Genomic DNA, 11,717 nt, shown 5'->3' with positions numbered 1-11,717 from the left:
AGGAAAGGACAAACCACTCCAATATCTTGCAAAGAAAACCCCAAATGGGGTCACAAAGAGCTGGACACAACTGAAATGACTCAGCAACAATAGTCCAAGATAGGGTTTGAACCTAGGCCTTCCTGGCTTCAGGTAGAGCTCTTTAGCTTTTAGTCCATGATGCTTTTCACAAGTCATACACCTTAGCTAAGTTTCAGCTACTAACAATCATCGCTTATCACTCTACCTTTCATTTCATCAGTCTTTGAAACCTGTCACTTAAGATACTCTCAGTCTTTCTAGAAAAATACCCCAGGCAATGCCAACCATTTGTAGTTTTAGTATTAAAAGCCTTTAGATGTTTTTCCCTATATCCTCATTCATGGCAAAGTTTCACCTCCCTCATAGGTGTTGCTTAGCTCTCCTTAAATTTCAGTCAACATCTCAAACAACGTTTGTCCTCTACTCACTAGATCTTGATCTGTCTTTCTCCAGGATCACACAATTCTTCTTTGTCCCCAAATATCTCTTACATACAGGTCCCCTTATATTGTCCCTAGTGCCAAGACACTTTGCAAATTTGTATCCATTCAAAACCATAGCTCACAGGTTCCCCATCCAAGTGTTTCATTTACTAGGCTAACCAGAGGATACAGTTCAAACCAAAATAAATGGAAAAAAAAAAAAGATTTCCCCAATAAATACCACAGGTACATTGTCCCATAGGTCACCATACCACCAGGGGAAGGAACTATATAAAAAGAACACATAGTTAGGGAACACTCCACCCAGCTAGTACAATTCATACACCTAAGGTTGCATCCCCACTAAAATCCTAGCTGCTGCTTATTTCTCTGATGTCTTCTGGCTAAGATGGGGGTCTGTAAGATACTTTCTCTGCTGAACCAGAGTCCTCTGCAGAGTTATTCTTGATAACAGGTTGCTCTTTATTACTCTCCTGGGTTTCCACTGAACTGCTCTGTGTTGATTTTCACTTGTTATTCAGTGTTTTTTCCCCAAAGGGGAAGACTTTCATTAACATAGCCACAGGGGCTGATTCAACTGCTTATGCTTTCAGACCCCAGACAGCTGCATACAGCCAGCTAACTAAAGAAGACCTAAGGCATTTCTCTTTTAAGCTATACTCCTCTTCCACCACTTAGACCATATTTTAACTCTTAATTGAGTCATGGTCAGAAAACTCCTTTTAACTACTACCATACTCCTGGCCCTATCCAGGAGTCCCTATAATTGTCCCAGAAGAGGACTGAAAAGGCCTGGCTGGGACTGTGGTAAAAGTTTTATTTTAACCTCGATGGTGGAAAGCCTGAAAGTCTATGCAAATGACCTCTGCAATAGGAACCGGTGACCTTCTCCCTACTTTCCTCCCAGCACTACCCCATCCTGCCCCCCTCTAAACAAATCCCCACATGGTGACGCTGGAAAACTAGATCCTTCTTTCCACCCACCCCACTTCCTCTTACCCCCCAGTAATAGATCTCTGTACTCCCTACATCCCCATATACCTAAGATTCCATGACTCACCTTTCAGCAAGGATATAGTAGCCTGGGTTACTAAGTTGCTAACTAGGGCAGTTCCAAACTATGTTGCTGCCTCTTTTCCCTTTTCCCTTTTTAATGAGTGGCTAATTAGCATTGGAAAAAAATTTTTCTTTATTAAAGGAAGCCTTCCAGCAGTTTTTAAATAGTTATATAATGGCTATCTCAATGTTTCAGTTCTACATTTCAAAGAATCCACGATCTCATCAAGGAGAGCACTCCTTCTGTGGCACATGTAGATCCAAACCTGTCCATGCTTTGTTTCAACTTGCTGCTGTTCCTGTTCTCCCTTAGAAGGCTCTACCTAGATTTCTTTAAATTGTTTAACATTCCATGTGTAGTAAGGGATGGACCAAGGGCTTTCTTGATCAGTTGAATCCCCCCCAGTTCATACAGATATAAGAGGCAAGTAATGAGATGTCAGGGCACTCTGTTTTCAAAAGTACAAATGGACAAAAGTCTAAAAGGAGCCCACCTTTCCATTGCATCGGGCCATGGTAGCCCTTTCTCGCTACATAAATAGCCCACCTCGTTTTCTGAATAGCATCTTTTACACCACTTGGAAACTTCACAAACAGAAAACAATGCAACATACAATCTAATTGTTAGTGCTCTCCCTCATTAGTATCTCAAAACCAACTCATTGAGAAACAGAATTCTTTCCTTCCCCTTTAACTCAGCTCCAACTGCTGACCAACTGCTAGAGACAGGTAAGTAACCCCAAGACCCCTGGGAACAGCAGTATCCCTCTCCCAATGAATTTCACTGGCCCTACTTCTAGCCCCATACCCAAAGCCATCATGGAGATGTGACCTGGCTATTTCCTCAGCAAGTGCTGTAACCCCTATCTCCTCAATAGCCCAAACTTCAGAAGACAAGGAAAAGAAAGCTCTTACCACCAATGTCCTGGATACTGCCAAATCAGAAACTAATATGGTTTTAGTAATGAAAATAACACTGAAGAACAAGATTTACTGTTTTGCTGCTGCTCTCTAAGGACCCCTGGGTCTTTCCATCTGACTGGTAGCCAAGACCTCCTACACGTATTATTTAGAATGTCAGCCCCCAGGGGATCAGGGACAGTCTCACTCCTCTCCGAATCCTTAGTATTTAGCATGATGCTTTGCATATAGGAAGAAAGTAAATGTTCTTTCATTCATTCATTCACTCTTCATTCATCCATTCCTCCTCCAAACTTTCCAATTTATGTTGAGAGCATTCTCATTCCAGTCCGTCCAGGTTTATAACGTGGCATCCTTGAATCTTCCCTCTCTCTCACCCCCTCATATATAATCAGTTGCCAAGTCTTGTCAATTCTGCCTTCCCAACTCCCATCTCCTTTCCTCCACTTAAATAGTTAGCCTAGACTTCTGGGAAGAGTTCTACAGTTAGAATCAGAAGATCTAAGCTGGAAAGTATTACTGCTGTATGTATGCCCCTGGGCAAGGAACTGAAGCTCTCCGGGTCTCCCTTTCCTTATTTGTAACATGACGGGGCTGGATAAGATCAACTGTTGAGCTCTGATCTAGAATACCAGGATGATCCTGAGTGCTTCCTGCTTCTCTGCTTCTTAGGATCCCTGGCTCCCTTCAGGTCTCAACTCTGGTCTCCTCATCCCACCTCCCCATGAAGTTTTTTTTTTTTCTGATTCCCTTAGATGTTAGTCTTCTCTCTCTTCTCAGATTTTCTTATTTAACAACTCCCCTTCCCCTTTCACAAAAGGAACCCTGAGAAGTTATTCTACATTCAAAGCATGTTGTGGGTCAGGTTTTTTTGAAAACCCACAATTTATGAGCCACACAGCCCCAGCATCACCCTCCCAATCAGTTTCTTTTACTAAGTCAACTAGAAGACATATTGGTTCAAAGCATAGGAATTTAATTAAATGAAATAAGTAACAGAATAGCTCCTCCTACCCCAATACATATAGGACTGTACTCTCACACCAGTGGGAGACAGAATATGTCCCATACTTGGAACAAGTGTGGCACATTGAGGAGGGCTATTGAGGAGTTGGGGGCTACAGAAGTGGCAGAGGAAATGGTCAGGTCACATCTCCATTACAGTTTTGGGGGTGGGAATACAAGGAGGACCAGTGGTATTCATTGGGGGAACCCACACATAGGGGCACTTGTATACATGTGTAACTGGGGAATATCTATGGTTAGGGAGAGTCAGTGCCTGTTGGAAATCTCTGCCTCTCTAGTTGCTACTTGCTTACCTGCTGAGTTATCAATATCCACTGGTGGTGTTAGTGGGCTGTGACCCCCTGATGTGGGGTCCTCTGATGATCTGTTTCTCCACCACCCTGCTCTCAGCTGGCTTCTTCACTGAGTTGTTCTTTATCGGACTTTTCTCTGCTGACATGGGACCAAAGGAATGAATGAATGAAAAAACATTTATTAAGCACTTTCTATGTACGAAGTGCTGAGGATGCAAATAGAAAAACAAAGGAGCTCCTATTCTGAGGGGGGATATAACACATATAAGAAGTTTTGGCTACAAGTCAGATGGAAAGATTCTAAGGTGCAGTAGCAAAGATGATAATGCTTTTTCTTTAATGATATTGATAAAATGTTATTCATCAACCATCTGACTGTGCCAAGGAATCTAGTGTTAAGAATTTTCCATTCTGGGTCTTTAGTAATGGTGGCTACTGCAGTTGTAGGGAGTGCAGCATCTACACAAAGCTTGCTCCCCTGGACGATGGCTACAGGCAATGGGCTTGTGGTCTGGGGGTGAGAGTAGAAGTGGCCCTTGTCTGAAAAGTGTCCTGGGCAGTCTCCACTGAGACGTGGCAAAGGTTTGACCCACATATCACTAGCCACCTTCTGTCTCTCCCTCAGGATACCTTTCTGCCTTAGCTAAGCCTTTGGCTGCCTTGGTCAGCTATTGATGTTGGTGATATATATGAAATAAGATACAGAGCTAGACATAGGCAGACATAGATGTAGGTATATAAAAACCATATAAATACCAACTATCATTATTATCTGCTGGCCTTGCCGCTGAATTCTAGCTGTTGCTGCTCCAATATCAGCTCATAGGTTCAATATCTGGCTTTGCCACATGCTGTCTAAGTGGTATTGGACAAATCATTTAACCTCTTAGTGTGCCAATTAACTCTCTCTAAGGCTATAAGTTGTAAGACTGCAGCTACAGTGGACTTGAGAAGATGGGATAAAACTGCCAGAAATCAGACTGGGAAGTAAAATCTAGATCCTGGACCAATGGCAGCCATTGAAGAATTTCATCTGCTGATAAGTAAGTAGGCTGTCTACATGTGTACTGGAATGGACGCAGACACACACAGACACACACAGACACACACACACCTCTTTTGCTTCTCTCTTTTCTATAAGTTAAGGGAGTCAGTGATTCCAAAAATTTTCCCCCTAAAGATCTGGGAAAACAAGAGGGAAGAGATTTATGAGATAGTTGGAGGTGGGTAGCTCCATATAAGAGTACTAACCAATTTCTTTCCCCACCTTTCCAAGTAGGTATCTTGTCTCCTACAGTTGGTGTGGTCATCTGTGAGAGCACAGCCCTGTATGTATTGGGATGAGAGGAGCTATTTTGTTACTTATTTCATTTAATTAAATTCCTATGCTTTTTTATATTCAATATACTATGTGATCACAGTATGTTGAGGACGAGTTCTGTGGATGTGGGTGGAACTATGACCAGAGGGAACAGAGTATAGACAGACAAACCCACATGTATCTAAGAGCTCTAGAATTATGTATTGGCTGTAGATTTCATATTTTAATTTTTGAGTAAAATTCCATGTCATCCAGTGAATTAAATTCTGAACCTACCCTCAAGGATAGGAGGTGGGTGAGTAGAGCTCACAACTGAACAAAACTATGCAGACAGACCACCCTCTGGTGGAGAGTAGTAAAATTGCAACATTTTAGGAAGGCTGTTGTTCAATTGTGTGGGACTCTACATGACCCTATGTAAAAGTCCATGGGGTTTTCTTGGCAAAGATACTGAAGTGGTTTTCATTTCCTTCTCCAGTGTGTCCTCATTTAAAAGATGAGGAACTAAGGGAAAAGAAGTTAAATGACTTGCCCAGGGTCATACAGATGGTAAGTGTCTGAGCTCAAATTTGAACTAGGTCTTCCTGACTCTAGACCTGGTGCTTAGTACTCTATCCTCTGCACCACCTAGCTGCCACCCTCCCTTCACCCTGTTTCCCTTTAGGCAGACTGTACTCCTACATAAACTAGAGAGAATGAAGAGCCACTAGTCTTGTTTCTCTAGTAGAGTACCACTTGATGGAAAACTCAGATACTGTGCTCCTTCCCTGGATAACTAATAGACAAAGTCACTACTTTTATGTAGGCTTAAGGAAAGCAGGACATGAGCTGATTTGAAGTGCTCACCACATATATCACGGAGGCTGAATTAATAATGCAGCCAGACATAATGTAGTGACAATGATAAAGAGAGGAGAATAAGGTCAAGGAAAATAAAAAAAGAGAAGCTGTAAAGAAGGAAAAAAAATAACTACATCAAATATCACCAGTAAAAGTCTGAAATCCAAGCTATATAAAGAACTGACCCCTTTGTAGTATCTCTCTTTTACCTTCCCCACCCCCTTGGTGCAGGCCCTCACATCTCACATCTGGACAACTGCAATAGCCTGCTGGGGGGTCTGCCCACCTCAAGTCTCTCCCCACTCCATCCTACATTTTCCTATGGTGCAGGTCTGATCATGTCACACCTCCCCCCTGCAAACTCCAATGACCCCCTAATTGCCTCCTGAATCAAATACAAAGTCCTCTGTTTGAAATTCAAAGTCCTTAATCACCCAGCTGTTCCCACCCACCTTTCCAGGCTTCTTACACAAATTACTCCCCTTATTTCTTACTCCCTGCCACAAATTCTTTTATCCAGTGACATTGGTCTCCTGGCTATTCTACAAATGAGACCCTTGCCTCTCGGCTCCGGGCATTTTCTCTGGCTGTCTCGCTTGCCTGGAATCCTTGTCATCTCTGACTTCCTTGGTTCCAAATAAAACTCCACCTTCTATGGGAAGTCTTCCTAATGCTTCTTAATTCTAACCCCTTTGTTAATTATATACTATTTATCCTGTATATACTTGTTTGCATATGTTTATTTGCTTGTTATCTCCCCAGTCACTGGCTGGTGATGCAGTGGATAGAACCTTATCCTGGAATCAGGAAGACCTGAGTTCAGATTTGACCTTGAAGGATGCTTATTAGCTGTCTGACTCTGGGCAAGTCAACTAACTTCAGTTTTCTCAACTATAAAATGAAGTAATAATAGCACCTACCTTACAGGGCTGTTGTAAGGAGCACATGATTTGTGTTTGTCACATAGTAGGTGCTTTCTCCTTCCCTGTTTTTTGTATTATAGATCTTAGTACAGTGTCTGGCACTTAGTAGGCATTTAATAAATGCTTATTGATGTTGTTCAGTTATTTCAGACTCTTTGTGACCCTGTTTGGGGTTTTCTTGGCAAAGATACTGGAGTGGTTTGCCACTTCCTTCTCCAGCTCATTTTACAGGTGAGGAAACTGAAGCAAACAGGGTTAAGTGACTTGCCCAGGGTCACACAACTAATAAGTGTCTGAGGTCAGACTTGAACTCTGGTCTTCCTGACTCCAGGCCTGGCATTCTATCCACTGAGTCACCTAGCTGCCTGTATTGGCTGGTTAACAACATATAATAAATAATAAGAGCTCTGCTCCTTAATAGATAAGTGATCAAAGGCTATGAACAGTTTTCAAAAGGATTTCACAGTATAAACGACCATTAGAAAACATACTTTAAGTCACTAACAGAGAAATACAAATTAAAGCAACTCTGAGGTTTTACCTTACACCATATAATTGGCAAAGATGATCAAAAATAGGAACAGTTAATGTTGGAACAGTTGTGGGAAGACAGGCACATTAACACACTGTTGGTAGAACCATCCATCTGTCCAAATGGATATTTGGATATCCATCTGGATGTTGATTTAAAATTGAGAAAAGAAAAATGATTAAACTGTCCACACCTATTGACTTTGTGATCCTACCAGCAGGCTGATACTCCAAGCAGTTCAAATGTAGAAGCAAAGGTCCGATGTATACCAAAATATTTGTAGCAGCATGCTTTGTGGGTAGAAAAGAACTAGAAACAAAATGGGTGTCCATCTATAGAGAAATAGCTGGGAAAAAACTACAGGATATCAATTTAATGGAATATTATTGCATAGTAATAAATGATGAATATGTGGAATTCAGGGAAATATGGAGAATTCTGAACTGACACAGAGTGAAATCGTCAGAAACAAAAGAACAACATACATTGACAAGGATTACTAGCAGTAAGTTGAACTCTTAACAAATAGAAAACCACTGATGGACCAGGAGACTAGATGGTAAAACATGCTTCCTCCCTCAAAGGGGTAGGGGAGGAAAGAGAGAGGGAAGGAGGATTCTATCAGGGCAGGATGTTGTAGAAATTGCCAGGTGCAGCCACTGAACTAAATATTTCTGCTTAACTATTTTATTTGTTAAAGATGATTCAATTGGAGGTGGAGGCTTTTTCATTTTTTCTCTAAAATAATTCGATTATTGAAGGCATTAATAAGATGAGTTTTTACCCTTAAGATGAACAGATAAATATAAGAGCTCTTTGAAAGTAATAGTTGACTAATTGGTATAGTGAACAAAATAAAAGAAAGCTAACTCCAAGGTTCCAAGATAAATAACTGAGAATGAGGGAGCCACTGGAAAAAATACAGATATATCCAAGACGATAAAGGATACAAGAATGATGGTACAGATGACAGTGTTTCAAATATAGATGTTAATTTATGCTATATGAAGAGATGGGCTCTATCCTAAAAGAACAACTATTAGAGAAAATGGCAGACTAATGAAGCCTGAGCCTTGTGGGAACACAGTTGACAGGACAAAGAAAGGGTCAATCAGTCAAACATTAATTAAGCACCTATGGTAAGTCAGGCACTATGCTAAGTACTAGGGATACAAAGAAAGGCCAAAAACAGCCCCTTCCCTCAAAGAGTTCTCCATCTAATGGGGAGACAACATGCAAACAACTTATGTACAAACATGATATGTGCAGGACAAATTTGATATAATCTCAAGAGGTACCAGCATTAAGGAGCATAGGAAAAGGCTTCTTGACAATAGGTAGAACTTGAAGGAAGCCAGGAGACAGTGATTTGAGGAGAAAGAATTTTAGGAAAGAGGGATATCCAACAGGAAGAGAATGAGATAGGCTCAAGAAAGGGGGAGCAGAGTAATAAATGGGGCTTTGTCCCATGACACCAACCAGAAGAGGGTCTCAGTGCCTTCCTATGAACACTGTGAGCTTCTCTACTGATCTTCAGCCCCACTCCCAGGGTCCTATCTCTGTGGGATCCCTCTGTCAGGGTTTACCTTCTCTCAACAGTCTCCTATAAAATAGAGCTGGATTCTGGGATTCTGGTCACCCCTTTTCCAGTCAGGTTAACTTTTCTGCTCCACTCTTCTGCCTCCCTCTTTGACTGTTCTATGTGTTGCTGGCCCCACCATTGATCCTCCTTGCCCTGACACACTGGGGCAAATGAGTTTTGGCCCAGGATTTCTTGTTTCAGCTCTGAGAAGTTACACACTCACAGAAGCCAAGGAGTCATAGAATTTCAGGGGAAAGTAAGTTGTTGAGAATGTTACATGCAGCAGAGTGGTTGGAAAGAGGAGATGGGGGCAGGCAGAGAGAAATCTGTTCTAGTTGACCTAAAGCAGTTGAACATAGGATGAAAGCCTAACAGCAAGAGGTCAAAAAGAAGTAGCAGGTATTGACTAATCCTCTTTTCAAATGATGTTTGGGCACAAAATGTCATGCCAAGACTTGGGTGGTGATGGGCCGGAGTGGAGGGGGGGAGGGGGTGGAGAAAAGGGATAGGGACTGGAGTTTGACCCCAAAGGAGGGGCATCTGGCAAGCCATTCTGAATTAGGCAGGTCAGGAAGCAAATTCAAAGAAATCACCAGACTGGAAGAAGCAGTCAAGTAGAGCTAAGCACGGATAAAGAACTCAGGCGAGTAAACCAGTAAAAACAAAAGGTCACCTCCCCAAGGCAGAAGGTCAGGGCTGAAAGAGAGGGAGGGCCCAAGCAAGCCTGGAGCTTGAGATGGTGTGAGGCAAAGCCCTCCTGAATCTGCTCCTTACATACTCGGAGCTGAGCCCCTCCTACATCTGGAAGGCACTCAACTGATGTAGAGAGTAAATGAGTGAATGCATGAATGATTTTCTGCCCAGGGCCAGAATAAGTCTCTGAATGTAAGCAGGTCTGAATCCCCCGGTTGTGGCAAACAGATATAACAAGTCAGGGGCAGCTAGGTAATGCAGTAGATAGTGTACAGGGTTCGGAATCAGGAAGGCTCAACTTCCCGAGTTTAAATCTGGCCTCAGACATTAACTTAACTGTGTGACTTTAGGCAAGTTACTTAACCTCTTTTTTTTTTCCCTTTGTCAAGAAAATCTCAAATGGAGTCATGAAGAGTCAAGGCACAATAAACAACAGCTAGGAAAGGGTCACAAAGGATGGTAGCCTGGCCGGAAGGGCCTACAACATCAGGTGAATGGTTTACAAGGTTATAAAGAACTGGACAGAAAGGAAGGAGCCAGTGGAAGAGAAGTCAGTGATGTTATGGAGAGAGGGAATGAATGAGATATTAGGAAGGGCTGAGGTCCACATGCTGAGGATCTGATTTTGAGAGAAGAAGATAGTTAAAAGGAGGAAATGCCTGTCCAAGGGTAGGGAAAAACCCACAGAGAATGGAAGAGGTTCTGCAGAAATAGAGAGAAAGGCACATGGAGTTCCAGTTTCCAAAAAATGGGAAGAGAATGGCACCTGCAAAACATAGGCTACTTTACCTTTGATTCCAGGCAAAACTCTAGATGGTATTTTATGAAAAGAATGGTTAGTGAAAATGGAGAGGTGGTCACAAAGACTCAGAGGTGGCTTTATCAAGCAGGACCTATACCAGATTACCATCATTTCCTTTTTTGACAGGGTCCTTGGGCTGCAAGATTAGGGGAATGAAAGCTGTAGATACCATTTAACTGGATTTTAGCAAACCACTTGACAGCATCTTCCATGTTATTGTGGGTAAAATGGAGCAATGAGGGGTTAATCAGGGGTGGGGAACCTGTAGCCTGAGGGTCACATGTGGCCTTCTAGGTCCTCAAGTGCAGCCCTTTCATGGAATTCAAACTTCACAGAAAAAAATACCCTTAATAAAAGGATTTGTTCTGGAAAACTTGGACTCAGTCAAAAGACCACACCAGAGGACCTAGAAGGCCACATGTGACCTCAGGTTTCCCAACCCTGGGTTAGATGATGGTACAGTCAAGTAGATTCTTAGAAGGTCTCTAGTGGAGGTTCATGAAGATTTGTTCTTGATTCTATGAGGTTTAACTTTTTTTTTCAGTGACTTAGATAAAAATATAGATGGCATGCTTATCAAATTTGCAAGTGATACGAAGCTGGGAGAGAAAGTTAACACACTGGATAACAGTTAGGATCCAAAAACATCTCGAGGAACTAGAACATGGGACCAAATTTAACAAGATAAAACTTAATGGGGATAAATGAGAAGTCTTGCACACGGATTCCCCCACACCCTCCTCACCTCCCTTCTCTTCCAATGTTGGCTTCCCTCAAGCTCAAGCATCCCTTCCTTCTGGACAAAGTCTTTTCTAATGTCCCTAGCTGCTAGCGTTTCCTCCCCCAAATTGCACAGACTCATAAATGTGTGTGTTGTCTCTCTCAACAGAACGAAAGCTTCTTGGGAGCAGGAATTGTTTCATTTTTGGCTTTGTGCCCCAACACAGCACCTGATACTGAGTAGTTGATGATAAAGTCTTGCTGATTGAGTGACTGATTCAAAAAATTAATGTTATAACTGAGAAGGTATGATTAGATAGCCGTTGACCTGAGAAAGAACTGGAGGTTTTAATCATAATCTTTAAGGTCTGCAAAACATTATATAATCAAGGGTGGGGAACCTGTGACCTTGAGGCCACATATGACCTTCTAGGTCCTTGGGTTTTACAGAACAAATCCTTTTATTAAAGGGATTTGTTCTGTGAAGTTTAGATTCAGTCAAAGGACCACACTTGAGGACTTGGAGGGCCACATGGAAGGCCAC

This window comes from Notamacropus eugenii, chromosome 2 (assembly GCF_028372415.1).
Source record: "Notamacropus eugenii isolate mMacEug1 chromosome 2, mMacEug1.pri_v2, whole genome shotgun sequence".
NCBI lineage: Eukaryota > Metazoa > Chordata > Mammalia > Diprotodontia > Macropodidae > Notamacropus > Notamacropus eugenii.
The sequence above is the reverse complement of the archived record's forward strand: the minus strand, read 5'-3'. Positions refer to the sequence as shown.